Source organism: Hermetia illucens, chromosome 7 (genome assembly GCF_905115235.1).
Source record: "Hermetia illucens chromosome 7, iHerIll2.2.curated.20191125, whole genome shotgun sequence".
NCBI classification, from domain to species: Eukaryota; Metazoa; Arthropoda; class Insecta; order Diptera; family Stratiomyidae; genus Hermetia; species Hermetia illucens.
Genome location: NC_051855.1, coordinates 3,678,024 through 3,696,545, shown reverse-complemented (window position 1 = coordinate 3,696,545; position 18,522 = coordinate 3,678,024). Strand labels below are relative to the sequence as shown.

General features: G+C 40.9%; 1 protein-coding gene across 2 annotated transcripts in view; it reads left to right on the top strand.

The window, feature by feature from the left end:
- Nucleotides 1–18,522, top strand: part of LOC119660828 (transcription factor SPT20 homolog) — a 131,334-nt gene that overhangs the window by 87,000 nt on the left and 25,812 nt on the right. The gene's annotated exons all lie outside the window — the stretch shown is intronic.

Below are 18,522 nucleotides of genomic sequence, written 5' to 3'. Positions count from 1 at the left end.
AAGTCTATAAGGGCAATACCTATGGTAGAAAAAGAAGATGAGGCAGACCCTGCCTAAGATGGAGCGATGGCGTAGGTCAGGACGCCAGACAGCTTTTAGGGATATGGAATTGGTGGACCTCGGCGCAAAACAGGGATGTCTGGAGTTGCTTATTAAGGCAGGCGTAGACCGAATACCGGTTGTTGCGCCGTTGATGATGATCATGATGAAGGATTGTACTCCTCATCTCTGGAAGGCAAAGACCATTCAATTTCCTCCTTTTTGTAAGTAATAGCATTGTGGTTTTATTTGGATTTACTGATAGTTCATGCCTGGGACACCAAATGTCAATCAAATTAACGGCGCGTCGTGTATTTCTATACACCATTCCGAGATCTTGACCAACAGCCAGCACAGCCACGCCACTCGCATTAGCTTGAAAGTGTATTGGCAGATTTTACAGTTCGCATAGTAGTGAGTTGATACTCCACAGAAGTGGCGACGGCACACCCCCTTGAGAGCGGCCTTTCGTCGCTTCCCTTGTTAGGTAGCGATTAACACCCACTTTAGCACACACCAATCTCTGCGTTAGCATAGCGTAGATCCACTTTATTAGAGTTTCGTCAACACCATGCGCTCTGGGGGCATCACAGAACTCTTGGAAAGGCGCACACTCAAATCCCGCTTCAATGTCCACGAACATCCCTAATGGCGTACTCGTTTTTCAGAACTGTGGCCTATATCTTTGAAACCAAAGAATGAAGAGCAGATTCACAGGAATTTCCACGTTCTTACGCATGTTGGTTTTCAATTAGTGGGTGCAATCTTAGCGTCTTCTTGTGAATGTGATGCGCAATCAGTCTCTCCAGACATTTCAACGAAAATTATGTTGAGCAGATTTCCCTGAAGTTCTTTGGATTTGAATAGTCATTTTTCCCAGGCTTAGGTATGAAGACTACCTTAACCAAGAGAAATGCACGTAGCCAGGAGCAAGACATCCTTGAAAAATGTTTCTTAGAAGTCGCTCTAAGTGCTCTATATCCGCCTTTAGCATCGCTGGATTTATGCCATCCATGCCAGGTGCTTTGAATTGTTCAAACAATAGTGTAGTAGCTTTCGCCTTTTCATTGGTAACAACCGCTCTCGCAGTGTCCCAATTCCCCTTGCAACACCTTCGTGTTGAAAGTTTTGCAGAAACCGACAATTCTCTTCTACCCACTTCTGAGACCTGTTCTCCTGGGTGGTGCACTTCCAAAGAGCCTATATAGACTCAACTGTGGAGTTCGTGAAAGTACTATCCGGTTTTCTAAGATATTCCAACTTCGCCGACTCACCTTTATTAAAAACTCTGCACAGCCTGGAAGTCCCCCTTTAGTTTCCAGTTCTTCAAAGTATGCTTTGAAGGAGTCTCATTTCAACCCTTTTATGAGCCTGTTATATTGACGCTGTGAGTTCCGGATTGTTTAACCAGTTTTCATTTGTATTGCTTTTACAGGTACGATTTAGAAGTCGTCTGATTGATTTCCTGAGTTTCTGTAGTTCTCGGTTCTACCATGGAACCGTTTTACCGCGTTAGCCGCCGGAAATAGGACAAGACTCTCCAAAGCACTCTAAAAGTGTGTGATTTAGAGTTTTCAATTGATCGTCTAAGAAGTTCTTAGTAACTTGAGGAACTCAACAGGGGGTTCATTGAGCTTTGTCCAATCCTTTCCTAGGATTCCGACTTTGCAGGCTGTTCGCCTGCAATAGTCAGACTAAATTCTAAGTAACGGTAATCTGAGAGTGAGACTTCATCTAGCAGTGCCGTTTGTTAGGTCAGCTACTTCACTTTTTCTTGCTCCGACAAACGTAGGAGCGCACCTTGGGTCCGCGGTCATCAGATCAGGCTGAAGTGGTCAAATCAAACAGCTTCTCTCCCCTAGGATTGCATTTGCTACTGCTCCAACAAATATGTTGAGCGTTCGCATCATAACCTTTTAAAAGTTTGAGGCCATTTGATTCTACATACACTGTCAGATCCCTTAGTTCTATGACTATGACGTTTGTCCTCTTACCATTAACCTGGTATTGTAAGTTGATCGGAACAAGGTCTTGGGAACAGAATTGTCTCAGCATGGTTGCCTCTAACAATTTTGGCATCAGAACGCAGGCTCTCGGTCTGGAGAATCTTTCATCGAAGAAGATCCTTAGTCCCCTTGATTGATTCAATACCACAAATTCTGTTAAAACGAGCCCATGACTCTTGAAACAGAAATATATATAAGGACAGTGCTGCAACTTTACCAGCCTTGTCACCAGTAGATAGGAACAGCCTTGATTTGACTAATTGTTTTGTATGTTTATAGCCATAAGTGCAGTCTAATATGAAATCCACGGCTAACTGAAAAATCTGCTGCGTTCAGTGTGAATCTCGCCGAGGTTACCAGCTTATCCTCACCTTCCGCCAAAATTTCCCCTTTCTTGCGTCCGATTTCTCTAGATATCGTCTCACTTTTTGCTTGGTCCATGTTCTCATTCCCAAGAAACTTCGACTTCTTGCGCAATGTCTTCCGTTGTCGTCGGCTGGGAATCCCTGGTATTTCGAGAACCAGTTGTGTTCCTCCTCAGTGAGTTTTTGTCTGAACTGCTTATGGTCCAGCTTGTCCTTAAATACTTAATTGCTAGTAAATTTTATTACCAAATTAATCCAAAATGCCAACTGTTGACGTTTCCTAAATCATTGTTAATTCTTTTTTCCTCCCGTATCTTGTGGATGATGAATCTCTAATCTAACTCTAATGCTTCCAATTTACGGAAGTCATTATCCTCCTTATTTACCCTTAGGTTATCCTCCGTTAGTGTATGGTTCTTCTCGGTGAGGTGTCTGACTAACAATGACTTGAGGGCATGTGTTGGTCTGCTTTTTGCTTTCGCCAGATTTGCTTCTCCTGTATATTCGTTGAACCTCGTTGTTATTAATCTTCTAGTTTGCCCTTAATATGATTTTTCACAATCGGTACAGGTTATCTTATAGGTTCCGCTTTTCCCGCTATCTTTCTTGGGGTCCTTGACGCTTCCTAATCGTGTCTTCAGTTGATGTGGTCTGCTGGTAGATATCACTTCAATGTCACGTTTCCTTAGGATGTTTTTCACCTGGGAGCGAATTTAGGAATGGATGATAGGAACTCGAGGTTTTTTAGATGGTCCCACTTGTGTAAAAAAAAACGTCAGGTTATATCTTTCCATTTTCGTCCTTTTTTACTGATTATTCCTCCTATGGTCTTCCTGTTGAACCCGTTTCTCATCGTTTAAACGTTCCCCTGATAAAGGCGTGGTTAGCATGTGATGGAGCATTGCGTTGTACGGTGCCATTTTTTGTGAGAAGGAGTGTTGTGATATTGCTAGGATGGTTCTCCACGTGGATGTTGATTTTCGGTTTATGATGAGTAAGTCCAAGAAGGGTGGTTGGTGTTTGTATTCGACTTTAATGGTGAATGTAATACTCTTGTGGACCGTATTCAATTTATTGAGTATGGTTTCCAGCTAGCCTCGTTTCCAAATTGTAAAGTTGTCGTCAACATATCTGGCTTAGAATCTTGGTAAACTGCCAAGTTGTTCTATACTTTCCTCTATTCACTCCATAAAGATGTCGCTGATGAATGGTGATAGCGGATTATCCATTTTGACGTCCCCTATGGTTTTGGAGTATCGATCCTGAACATGAAGTAGCTTTCACTTATGCAAAGGGTAGCTAACTTCCTATATTGTCGTATTTTCCTTCTCCTAGTTTTTCCTCCAAGAATGCCAGTGCTTCCTTTATTGGTATACTAGGGAAGAGCACTTTAATGTCAAATGAAACCAAGTTTTCGTGTTTCGAAATTTTTCAATGAGTTCTTTCCTGTTCCTTATAGTTCCTTTCCTGTTGATACCCCTAGTTCGTTGAATCTTTGCAATAGCCATCGTGCTATCTTCTGTGTTGGAGAATTTGTCGCCGCTATGATTTCACGCATTTCATTACCTGATTTGTGTATCTTTGGTAGACATCTGATCCGAGGGAGAGACGGGTTTGTTGTTCTGAGCGCTACTGGGTTCTCTATTACGTTTGTGCGTCCTTTTAACATCTTTTCAATTCGTTTTATGGCGTCCGGTAGTGGGTTTTTTCCTGATTTGTGGAAGTTTCCGTTTCATCATAGCAAAGACAAATTCACTAATGTGGGTGCGTCTAATCAGTAATTTTGAATTGGAAGTTTTGTGGCGCGGCAGGATTCGCAGCATTCGAAATTTATTTCGAATGTTGCGAATGCGAACAAATAGATGGCGCGGAACTTTCCACTTTGTAGAGTTCGCCACGGGAGTGGAAAACTAGCGAGGAAAGTGTGCCATGAGTTAGGGGCAGAAAGAAACACATGAAGGGAGATGATTCTCTTCTGCCTCTAACGTTTAAATAGTCGGTTATCACGCGGTGCAGTTTTTAATTAATTTAAACTCATTCATTAAAATTAATAAAGTCTAATTATTACATCTATCGGGTATTGATTGTAAAAACTGTAGTCTATGCTCCGGCATACCTAAAAATTATAGTTTGCAAAAAATGGACTATTTTAGTTTAAGTTTCATTGAAACTGAATTTTTTAAGCTAAATTTTAGAAAAGAAAAATTAAATTAAAAAATTTCGCCTAAACTAAACAAGTCGGGAAACCGGAAGTTGGACGCTTTAGGTATGAAAGGTTTTCTGTATTGTGTAGACATTTGAGTGTGAATTTGTCCTATTAGTACATAGCACGTAATATACGCATATATTTTGTGATAATATCCACTTTCGGGTGATATTAACACTGAAAATCTTGAATTTCCAAAGAAATGACAACTTTGACCTATTATAATTTTGTTAGTATTAGTGCGATTTCAACCAAACTTGGTAGGATGAAGCCTCTGTATTATAGCCTATATAGCCACAATTTCGTGGTGCTAGGATGACTTTGAGGGTGGTACTGCTGGTTCTCATTCTAGTAATATACTATTATTAACTTCATTTTAAGGGATATCGGTAAGGAAGGTATTTCGGAGCCTATGCACCATATAGTGGCAGCCTCTTGATTTTTTTCAGATTTTTCGGTTGGGTAGCTTCTGAGAATGGCCCCGTGAAATAAATGACCACTTTCAACGCGGCCTTTCCAACAAATGTCAAAACTAAGACCAGCTTCGGAATCAAGACTTTTCATTTGATACCCCACATGACTATATTTGGTGAAAAAAAATTTAGACTCTCCTTTTGCATGTATGGGGACTTCCTCTTAAATTTGACGTAAAAGGATGTAACTCACTATATGCGTGAGCGTTCACAGTTCCCACCTTTCCAACAAATTTGGTGTCAATCGCTGCCACAGTCTCCGAGAAAAATGCGTGTGACAGACAGATAGACCGACAGACGGGCAGACAGACAGTAAGCCGATTTTTTTTAATAAGGTTTTGTTTTAAGCAAAACCTTAAAAATGCGCCAAAAGTAGATTCAATCTAAGTATTCATCATTTCCAATTTAACTTTGATTTTCGGACTATCTTTTCCTTAATTAAAATAATAAAAACTTGTTGTTTCCTTTTCGTTGGTGTGGATATTTATTCTTGCAAATACCGATATTTCGGGAACCAATTGTTCCCTTCTTCTTTTCCTGTAAAATTCATGCCATTTATTCAGTTGTGATGGTGGTTTGTAGTGATTGTCCGGTAGCCCTTATTATGTCAGACTATTCACTTTAATGTCATACTAACATAGGATGCCTTAAGAAGTAGTAAATTTGCACAAAAGGAAAAACTTTGACCTACGAAAACTCGAGAAAATTCCCAACTTATTGTTAAGCTTACCACAAAATCACGCGTCTCACTGCATATAAAGAAATTAACAGACCAACATTACCAACCAACATTAATTGAAATAGGTCTAGTCGTTTCCGATTAAATTGAGTGTTTATCGCACGCGGAAGGCAAAACGAAGGACAATGTCAATGACAACCGATTCTAATAAAAGTTTGTTTTGTGCTAAACCTTAGAAGTGATAAAATATTTGCATTTTTCGGAAAAACGCAGACAAGATGACCGCCATTCTAGCATCCACTCTTGGTGAATAATATACAGTGACTCAGAAAATTGATCATGCTCGAACTAGTTGCGCTTTTTATTTAATGTTGTGGCTTCAATGTTCACAAATCTACAAATAGCATTTCATAATTTTGTTATTCAGCTTCGAAATTTCCGTTATTAATATATTCAGCCAGAACTAACGGTATATCAATTTTGGATTGTGTGACAAATTATCAATTTTGTGAGTTCGCATCGCACAGCTGTGTTCGCTTTGTGAGAAGGTGTCAAATTAAGAATTTTACATAAATATAAAGGTAAAACGTACAAATAAATTCAAAATTAATCATAACTTCCCTTGTTGTCGTCGGTAGATATGAGATAAGAAAACAAGACACAATAATTAAATCAAATTCAGAACTTTGCATTGCACTATTTTTTCTGCGAAATGAATAATAATAAATAGAAAAAAAAGTCGTACACTAATACCATATACTGTGATCGTGTATAGAATTCATTGACTATTTCAGTCACGTTTAACAATGCGCTTTATTATTTTACTAGCACGTGGACTAATCACTAGACCAGACACGGAACGTAATTTTTCAATTTTTTTATTATTTCATTTTACCCGATTACATAAAGCACATGTAGTAATATGACATACGCTCTGAGATTGCTGGCTGGTGTGAAACGTGCACACAGCTGGGTTGAAACTATTTGTTTTTTTACAGGGTTATTCGATTTTTTTTTCTTTTTTGATTTTATCATGATATTATGCACTTTATGCACTTTTCAATGCAACGTGAAATAAAGAATGTTGTTAGACTGATCATACGAAGTGATTCATGTTCTTTGCTAAGTTGAAATTGTGCTTTGTCTAAAGGAACATTGCAAATATATATGGTTGCCATTCACCCCTTGGCTGTGGGGGGGGGGGGGGATATAGCGCGTCAACCACACCTACGCGCCAACGTTCTGGGTTACCTGAAATGCCCCTCAGCACTCCCAGGACCTTCCGCGCTCGCACTCCTCTTCTACACTCGTCGGCCATCTTGGGAGAGTGGATTCCACAGCATGACTTGTCATCCCTCTTTAATTTGTGATCTACCCACTGCCATTTCCACGTTCCGATCACAGTGCGTACGAGTGCCAGCCTTGTGCGCCGTTTGTGATAACATAAGGCCAGTGTACTCCGATGATACGATGGAAACAGGCGTTGACAAAGACTTGGAACTTTTAAATGACAGTGGCGTTCGCTTTCCATATGCTACTCCCATATAGCAACACAGAATGAACACTAGCACAGACCAGTCTCAACTTGATCCTGGTGTCGAGTGCCACTGCAGGTAGAAACTACGATTCATTAGTGCAGTTAGGAGATTATGATGGCCCGTCAAACTGAGAACCTTGGTTTTGTTGATGTTTATGTTCAGTTCAACTCTGCTTGCCTCTCTTTCCAAATCCAGAGCCATTTGGCGAAGGTCCATGATCCGGTGAAAGAGCAAACAGATGTCATCAGTGTAGTCGAGGAGTTTGAAGAAAGATGTCATGGTTCATTGAATTCCTCTACGTTCTCCGGACAAGGTACCATGGTGAACGTCACCGATAACAAAAAGAAACAATATCAACAAACAGAATCACAGCGGGCTTATTGGGTTGCCTTGGAAGATTCCACGCCTGGTATCTCCCGTGATATTTGTGAGGATATCGATAGAGTCGTTCTCCAATTTTTCAGGATTGATTTTGTACAAGCGTAACATTTGTAGTAATTACAAGCGAACGCAATGTTCACCATACTGCCTCCTACAGGGTACTGTGTGTGCCGCTACGGTCTTGAATGAAGTGCTCTAACACACTTCAAGGCCAAGACCCAATTGAACTGTCGAGCCAGCGGATCGGCCTGGGACAATCTTAGCATATTCTGTGAATGCGACCTGGAATGCGGTCAAGGCCTAAATTGAGTCGACATCCCCAGTAAATGCTTAGTGCTTCTCCTGATTACTGGGTTCATGGGCTGCCTTATAGGTGGACTATTCGAGTTGCTGCTGTGGCCAGTCTGGTTTGTCACAGGCTCCACACCGAGCTCAAGTGAAACTTCGTGGAAAATTGGTTTCCTAGTTGGTAGGGCAACTCAACTCTTTTTCACTATAACTCGGTATTGACGACGAAATCTGACTTAGTTCCGGAAATCGGGTTATGAATGCGTCATGGAGTCGATATCTGATCAAATCCATGACACGGTAATAGACGCAGACGATAAATTCGTTAAGTTGATTCGTCCAAACCATACGACGTCTAGCTATTCCGTTCCTGGTGGTTGAAGATATAACCGCTAATCCATCCACGGGGGAAGAGCCGCTCTGATGTTGTTGAGCGACTCTCAACCGTGTTGGGTAATGTCTCCAAATGGTCTTTAAATGGTTATCCCCAATTTGTTTTCTCGAGTAATAGGCTAGCTGTTGAACTTGCAACAGAGCTAGAAAGGTAGGGAAGGTCTTTGGAGGGAAGTCGCTGAAATACAGTGTAGCATGACTGCAGTTCATCCAATAACCACTTTGATTGTTTCACCCCGGATTACGGATTTTTCATCTTTCGCATGAAACAAATATGGAGTCCGGGCTCTTACTGTACAAGACTATGATCTTGCCAGTCCTCATGTATTCCTCGGAGACCTGGGTTCTTAGCAAGAAAAATTCCGAACACTTGGCCGTGTTCAAGAGAAAAATTTCTGGCCCCCTCCATGAGGATGGACGATTCCGTATGGATGAGGATGATCCAGCCGGGAAAGTCTATAAGGACAATATCTGTGGTAGAAAAGGGAGACGAGGCAGATGATCACTATCCCACGTCACCACAATCAAGTGCATTCTCTTTGAGAAACAACCCTCAAGCCAATTGCATCAGGCTATTATCATGGCAGATAATAAATTATCTCCTTTGAATGTGAAAAGCAGAGAGTTGCATCCCATTCCGAATGTTATTTCACATGTAACTATATATACGTATATGTTTTGTTTTGTTCGTATACAAAGGTGGAAAATTTTAGGAAGGCATATCCGCTCCAACTTGTGTGGGATTTCCACCCATTAAAAACTATCGCCCGTACCACCATTTAGATATTCGCGGTTTGGTTTTGCTTTTAGGCGCTCATTCTTCTTCTCCTTCTCTTCCACTTTCCTATTTCAGCAGCTCACCGGATCTAGGACAAGTCGATGAATCGTCCAACCCAAAGCGGTGCCTGTAGCAACTGCCAGGTTCCGTGGGTAATTGGCTAATGTAGTAGACGGTCTCCCCATGTTTCCGCTGAAACCATATCCTAGCATTGTAGATGAACCTGTGCGTGCATCGATTCTTCGTAACCTCGTCCCATCTGCGACGCCTGACCTTGCCGTATTCCTGCGGTCTATATGCCCTTTATTTCTTTCGCCAGAATGTTGGCAGGGAAAATACCCACCACCACCAGTACTGCTGTGTTGCTCTCTCTAGCCAGGGCTACAGTTCCCACCGTTTCTATCGCGTATATCTTCACTTACCCTGGGTGCTTTCATGTGTTGCAACCACAGCTAGATCACCTGCAAAGCCGACAATCATAATCCTCTCTGGGACAGAAAAGCTTAGTACTCCATTATACATGATGTTTCACAACAGGGAACCCAGTACCGACACTGTGGTATCCCCACTATGACAATGTACTATTTGCGGCTTTCATCTGTTCCTTACCAGAGAGTCCTCTCTGAAAGACAATTTTCAACCAAACTTGCTATTTAGCAACACGGGCAAACTTATGTAAACCAACGCCCCTTTAATTCTGTTCCAGGTAGCCGAGTTGAATATGTTTTAACATTCAATGCCAACACGGCACAGCAGCCACCAGAAACCAGTGCGCCTTTTACCAGATTCACTATCATGCTTATTGCATCCACCATAGATTGGGTACACCGGAAATCATACAACACACGAAAAGACATTGCTGTTTCCAACGATGGGTAGGAGTGTGTTGTAGATGACTATCCATCATTTTCCTCACTGTATCCAGCAGGCAGGTAGGCCGCTATGATACTGGGTCTACAGATAGATTGTTTGGTTTGGCAAGCAACACCAACTTTTGACAATCGGGCCTAGTCTTCAGTGCCAGCTTCAAAGCTCTCATATTTCCCGCAGCTACTCCGCAGTTACAGGAGGTATTATGCCCTCGTTGAGCTGGACAGCAGTTTGTCTTCAGTTATTTTCATGGTGAGGAAACAGAGTGGTAACAATCCGTTTCAGGAGGCGTTAACAGTTCATCTGGGATTACCTCCACAGTCTTTTCATTACTGCCCTGTAGGCTTCACGCGAAGGGATTATATCGGCTGTCTGAAGCAGTTCTTTTTACTCTTCCGAATGCCTCCTTTTAGGTATGTAAATTTTTCGGGGCTGATCCCGTCGCTGAAATTACGACTGGAATTACTTAGATCCTTTGTAGTCTTCAAGTTTGCTATCACCCGCCAAGGGGCCGTAGTTTCTGTCCAAAGGTACGGCTACAACGATTATGGAACACGTTCGTTCTTCCTTGAGAAGTGGAACTAGATTGGGTCTATTGTGATTAACACTACGGCCAGTGGCAATAGTGTGATGCCACAGCAGTTTGACCCGATCATCTTCCAAGATTCTCTGCGGAGTATACTTATAACAAGGATAGGTTATACTTCAACGCAGGGTTTTCATGAAGAATTACTGCTCAACATCCTGCACACACATGTTATTTGCTGTGCACACCGGGCTTAAAGAATCGCCTTGGGGGATGCCACGGTTGATTGGTATCTCTCATCATGTTTGTGAGGATACTGATAGCTTCGTGCTCCAATTTTTCATCATTGTTCTCAGGAAAGGAATGGTATTCGGGTTGATTTTGTAGAAGCATAATACTTGCAGTAAGCACAAATGTGGTATGGAGACAAAGACTGATTTATAATCGATGTAGGCTATCTGTATACACAGTGACTCACAAAATTGTCTACGCTTCAATGTTTGTCGGTCCGTTTGCCACGCGCCTCTATTTGGTAATAGAAAATGTTTGTTTAGGATGAGCATATTATTTATGCCTTCAATATTATCTCAAAGTTTGGAAATATATGAAGGAATATTTTGAATTTATAGGTATCTGGCAAAATAAAAACGTGCATAGAAGGGTGCCCAGATAAGATGAATACAAAACCTCTGTACCTGAAGCGCCCAGCTTCCGATATCGGGTAGTTGTTATTTAATATTGTGGCTTCAATGTGTATAAATCGGCCATTAGCATTTCATAATTTTGTTACTTAGTATTTGCTTAGTATTTGAAGAGGGTCTGGAATCTCTATATGTTTAGTAATATTTTTATGGCGCACCCCATCTGCTTTACTATTCCGCACGATTGGTTATGTGCCAACTGTCGTTGGGCAGGGTTCACTTCACGGACTGCAAGCGTTGGGTTGTAGAGCTGTTAGCTTACATATGCGAAGGTGCCGATGGGGATTATTGCTGCTAAGGTGCATGCTGCTTCCTGGGATGCAGTTTAGTATAGTTCAGAGAGCATTGAGTCGATATTCAACTCCCATTTTCCTCCCGCTTGCTTTCGTGCATACAATAGAGCCGAAGCGATTACCTCTGAGATAAGGTTTTGCCGTGGGTTCAGTTATGAACTGATGTTGTCGTAGAGAAAAATTGTAGGCTGCACAAGTAGTAACACTGCGAAACAAGGGTACCTGCCTACCCAACTCCCTACAAAAGCTGACCTTCAGGTTCCGCGAGTCAGTAGTTGGTTCGAACCGTCACGATCACGTGCGGAAATTGGGAAAGAAGAGAATTGAGAGAAGAGAAAAGAATAGCGATTATTGCATTGCATACATGTGGTTCACGCCCGAAAGAAATCTGTAAGTTGTTTAATAAATTACCGCTGACCGAACGATTCGTATTGCGTACATTAGCGAGGTACAGAGGAACCGCTGAAGTGGCAAACAGGCCAAGGGAGGTCTGCATTGCGTACGGTGGCCGAATGTTGCGCACTCTGTCCGTGAACACATTCGCCGCAATCCTCTACGTCACCAGAAGGGACTAACAGCCAAACATTTGCTTTATTGATTCGTGAGAAATAATTGTTTGTTTGACTGACAGAACTTATGGCTATATTACGTATACTCCAAGCGTGGATGGAAATTAGGCTTATAGGCAGGTTTGAAAAATCAGTTTCTTATTCTTTACATATTTCGAAAGTATGACATATTGAAGATGTGCTGTCAAAATCTCAGAACGGAATTCGAAATATTTCTAAAGTTATATTGCGAAAGAATTCGGAAAAACAAAATTCAAATGTGCTGTTTTGTCCCTTTTTGTTAGTTAGTGACTTGCATGAAATTTCCTGATTTGCTGAATTGTTGCGAGTTTTGACTTGACTTGATTTTGGTCCACATATTAGTTCAAATCTATAGAATAGAAGAAAATTCATTTTTTTCAAATTCAGGCCACCACAAAAGACTGGGGTATTAGTTTCTTGTCCAAAAAAAAGGAAAAAGGTTGAAATTTCGAACGTTATACTGTCCCATCCATTTAATGCGTAACACTCGCAAATTTCCCATAATTAAGCCGATCTTTTCTACATGTTATTCGAAAGCTAACATAATAAGGAAGCTTGTGTCAACTTTGCAGTAATGTATATATAACCAGCACAATATTGCATTTTAAAATTTAGATGAAATATCGATTTCGAAATTTTCGACGTGCCTGCGACATTGCCAATTGGAAAAATATCCATGAAATTTCATATAGTTTCCGAAAATTGTGCTTGTCGGAGTGGGAAATAGTGATTTTGATGGACAGGTCAAGTTTTTGACACTATTCACGAAAAACGCTTTAACTCTGTAACGATAAAAGATAAAATGACCATTTTGTTGAACAAGTTTCCTCAATCGAGTACTATCAACTACTAACATTTCTACCATCATCAATGGGGACAGCGAAGGTGAGGTATGTTATGGAAGGTGCATTTTCCTTTCAGAAAGTGTTATAATTTCCGATGTTGCCAAGGTCAACATACACTCTGCTTCAAGAAGCATTCGCGCTTCCACATTAATGTTACGGTCGTCATAACTTTCAGCCTACGTTTTGGAATTGCCAATCATAATTTCATAGTTGTTGAACTTTCTGGATTTTTCACTTAGCTGCTACTACAACCAATGCGCAGTCTTCCTTATTTTTGTCTGAGGACTTAGTAGTTGTTGCCACTTTAGGCTCGTCTCACACATATACGGTTTCATTCGGTTCTGTACATTTTCTGTCACAACCGAAAACCAAAGAAAATAAGTGAAACCCTTGGCTCGTTTCACACGTATATATATTCCATTCGATTCTGTTTAGGTAACTGTCGACAAGTGAAAGTGAAATCTATTCGTCTCGTGGGAACATTCATTATGTATTATATTATTACTTATAGTGTTACCAAAATTTTTAATTCTAGGATGAACTTAAGGGGGGTTTCAGATAAATTTTTAAAATATGGTATTATGCTATTAACTTTATTTGAGCAGGTATCGGAGTGGGATGTATTTTGAGGTCTAGATTTTGTGTAGATGCACCATTGTGATTGTTTTTTCAGATTTCTCCGGTTAAATAGGTTCTGAGAATGAGACCTGTTACTCGTTTCGGGGAACACATTTTCAGCTCTCAGTCCCCTATGTTTCACTCACTATTAGAAATAAGAAATAAGAATAAGAAAAGTACCAATCAAGCCACTTGAAACCCTACATGACCATATCCTGTGAAGAAAAATTTCACCCGCGTTTCGTGTGCCCCCCTTAAAATCAACATAAAATGGCTTAAGATTCCGAAATAAAAATCTTAATCAAAGTTTTCCCCGAAAAAAAAACTTATTTAGGCCATATTCGTTAAATAATTTTAAAAAATAATGGCGGATACATGCGGAAGTGTTTCTTTAAAAACACTAACAGGAATAGCTAAGTTTTATGGAAGAGTAAGGATAGGAGAACACAACTTTGAGATCGTTGATAATTTCTCCTATCTGGGGTCGAAAATTACAACCGATGACAGCTACGATGATGAAATCTACGCACGGTTATTATTAGCTAACAGAGCCTATTTCAGCTTACAAAAACTGTTCCGCTCAAAACGTCTCACCATAAGGTCAAAACTCTTACTGTACAAGACAATGATCTTGCCAGTCCTCATGTATTCCTCGGAAATTTGGGTTCTTAGCAAGAAGGATTGCGAACTCTTGATCGCGTTCGAGAGAAGAATCCTCCGAAGAATTTTTGGCTCGCTACATGAAGATGGACGATTCCGTAGCCTACACAATGACGAAATCTATGAGCGATACCATGACCGGCTCAATAGGTTACGGCGGGCGGGTCACTTAATCCGTATGGATGAGGATGATCCCACCCGGAAAGTCTATAAGGGCAATATCTATGGTAGAAAAAGAGGATGAGGCAGACCCTGCCTAAGATGGAGCGATGGCGTAGATCAGGACGCCAGACAGCTTTTGGGGATATCGAATTGGTGGAGCTCGGTGCAAAACTGGGATGTCTAGAGTTCCTTATTAAGGCAGGCCTAGACCGGATATCGGTTGTTGCGCCGTTGATGATGATGATATTCCAAACTTCTACTTTAAACAAACTCACAAAGGCGTTTAGAATTTTACGTTTAAACACGAGGGTCGAAAACAAAGGCAAATGAATCACGCGGGGGAAGAATTCCGGATGGCAGGAAAGGCAGGAACTACCTGAAATGACGATACTGATAACAGTATTTTTTGAAATCGACTTTTGACCGTCGGCTTCCTTGTGCGTTTTTCCTACATCATAGGTGACGCTTGTGCTATGTTTGATGCAGTTACTTCTTTTGCACTTGGAGATAAACAGCTCGAATAACTCGCATGTGAATCATGCAGGTGATGGCGAGATACTGCAAACTGTATTAAGTTCTTTATCATTGGATTTTCCGCACCGTGGATTTCTGAGCTCTTACTTTTATTCGGTTCCTTGTTGTTGCTGCACGTTCTTGTTGGTCATCTGATTAATATTAACACTTCGGATGAAAAGTTCGTAGGCTAACATAGAAAAAGAACATTTTTGGTAAAATTTGATTTTATCATTCAATATGGTTGCCTTCGTGGACGATACAATAATTATAGCGCTTGTGAGATTTTTCGGTACCATTTTTATAGTACGATTTATCTTCAACCTCAAAATTGGCCCCAGTTTCGGCGATTACCTCTTCACCGGCGGTAAATTTCTTTCCAGCGAACATTCTTTTGAGGTCTAAAAAAAGGGAAACGTCACTGGGACCCAGAATACGGTGAATGCAGAAGCTTGTGATACGATGCGTTGTCTTGGTGAAACCGTGTTTTCTTTTTTATTCAAATGGGGACATTTTTCCGTGATTTTATCCTTCAAACGTTCTAATAACCCTATGTAATAGTCGCTTTTGGTGGTTTTCCCTGCTCAAAATAGTCGATGAATATTACACCATGCGCATCCTAAAATACTGATGCCATAGCCTTGTCAGCCAACTATTGCGTGCTTTGGAGTCGGTTCACCACATGCAGTCCACTCAAATGACGATCGTTTTGATTTTCTTGTGAAATAATGGAGCCATGTTTCGTCCATTGTCATATATAGACGCATAAATCCGGGGTAAAGTAAATTAGCTAACAACTATCCATAAAATGCGTCCAAAATAGGATAATGTTTCAAGTAAGAACACATGTCACGTAGGCACTTTTAATCACGGCTTGTAAACATGAGTTCAACCATAAGACTGATGAACACATGTATTGGGCTAATAAAGCAGAACGTTCAGTATAAGCATATGGGATAGGGAAGCTAGGACGCGAATCGCTTGTATTCTTACAGTTATTGAATAAAAGATCGTTGTAAAAATTTGTATTTTTGATGAATACCAAAACATAACGATTTAACTCGCGGCACCTACTTTGAGCAAAGCTTTCGCATACCCAGACATTCATGCCCGATATCTCCAATACGATCCTTTGATATCTGCAATCAGCCTCAGCTATCTCGATCAACTTCGCTTTGTGGACATCCAAAATTATGTTGTGAACTTTTTGATGTTTTCGTCGGTAACAGCCTCATTGCAACATCCACTCCGCTGCTCATTTCGCGTCGTTTTAACTTAGCAAAGTACTAGTCAACGGTTAATTTTCCTGGTACAAAGTCCGAATAATGTTCATCAAGCCAAACCTTGGCTTCAACAGTACTTTATTTTTCAACAAAAAGCAAAGATTTATTAACACACGAAATTCCTTTTTATCCATTTTCTTCAAACTAACAAAAGTTGCTTCACTCCAAATGCTCTATCCTACAAACTAATATTCGGACAGCTGTCAAATTTGCACACGTGTCTTTTGAAGGTTAGGATTAATTGAAAATCATACAGATTCAATGCTAGTGGCGCACCCTGTGTATTAGCCGACGAACATTTCAACCAAATTGGTGTATTGCTTTTCTCAAAAGAATGATGGTATTGCACCACAGATACAGATTGCCATTTTCGTTAGCGGAAAACTTGTCGGAAATTGCGGTTTCTTCCAACGTTGGAGTAGGAATCCTTATGACGAATCTTCCATCCAATTTGGTTTTTTACAGTTTTCCTGCATACTGCTGCCTTATAATTTTCCGGGAAGCTTAAGGTAGAGATGATTTGGTAGCATGACCTGTATATATTATTTGCATCCCATGCACTTCTCAGTATTTACTCTGTGATCTAATGTTGCCTGTCTGTCATACACAATTTACTCTTTGATAAAATCATTTTCCATCATCAATAACCCGTTAGTATATTAGTATTGTACCTTAACTCTACTGCTACCACTTATATTTTTTTTTATAACACACTATCTACACGAAAAGACTTGGTGTGATTGAACCGAAATGAAAAACTCATCCGCTTTTAGTTCAGAGACAAGAAAATTATTGACCGGGGGACACTCAATTAGGAAGCTGCTTCGGTCGATAACATCGTTTGGGAGGACCTTCTCATGATATGAAGGTACCGAAAATCGTTGATTCTGATCTGAGTCTTAAAGAATGAAGTGCCATTCCAACGCGGTTTCCGTGTGCTTCCAGAGAATGAGAGATGGGAGAAAGTAGTGATGGGCGGGGGATAATACTTTGAATAAAATATGGAGTATCATTTTTAAGGCTTTGTGTAAAACAAAACCTTATTAAAATCGGTTAACTGTTTGTCTGTCTGTCTGGTGCTCAGAGGTGGCGGCGAGGAAGATGGAGCGGCAACCCTATCGGCCAAACCAAAACCAAGTGGCCGAGGAGAACCTCCACTTTGGTTTGCCGGCCGTGATTCAGTAGGCGAATGTTCCAAAGACCTAATCAGGGCGATCAGACCTGAGTCTGCAAGGGACTCATCTCAAGTGGCATACTGGTACCATGGGAACCGGGAAAGCCCCTGGACTCACATACTTCGGGTGAACTCCTGTTGTATGTGAGGACAGCTCGGTTATTTGCGGTTGGCCCCCGTAGTGAGAGTTTCATGGTGGTTGTGGTTATGCTCAAGCGAGAAGGGACCTTCGGGCCTCGACGTGGTGTTGCGTATCAACACGGGTGCCGTACTCCATAGTTCGGTAGAGATTTAGGTAATTCTTGCATCCACCAGTATGAATGCTAAGCCATGCACTTGGTATAGACTGGTACCGTTGTTGCTTGTCTCAGCGGGGCTCTGATTGTGGTCACAAAATCAATCCGTGTCTTAAGAGGACCGTGGGATTAAGTCTCACGACAGGTGCCTACGTAAAACACTATGGGCTTCACTGTGTGTCTGTCTGTCACATGCGTTTTTTTTTTCGGAAACTGTTATACCGATAGATATTAAATTTGGTGGGAACCGTGAACGCTCACGCGTATAGTGAATTATATCATTCTACGTCGAATTTAAAGGGGACCCCGATACATACAAAAAGGGGGTGTGTTTTTTTTACCAAATATAGTCATGTGGGGTATCAAATGAAAGCTCTCCATTAGGACTTTCCGAAGTCGGTCTTAGTTTTGACATTTGTTGGAAAGGTGGGGAGTGCGAGGGGTCGAAATTGATCGTTTCTTTCATGGGCTCATTCTCAGAAACTACCCAACCGAGAACTCTAAAAAAATCAAGTGACAGCCACTGCTCCGAAATATCCCCATACTGGTATCTGTTCAAATAAAGTTAATAATAGTATATTACAATACTATAACTTTTAGTAGTTGGCTGCAAACCCCCCTGTCAAGTTCATCCTAGAATCACGAAATTTTGCAGCAATGTAGGCTATTACATAGAGCATGGTGAACCCTAGCAAAGTTGTAATATGTGAAATTTGTCGCTTCTGTGCAAATTCAAGATTTTGAATGTCAGCATCACGCGAAAGTGGATATTCTCCCGTAATATATGCATATATTACGTGCCTAGGTACTAATGGGAAAAATGTCCACTCAAAGGTTTTATTAAA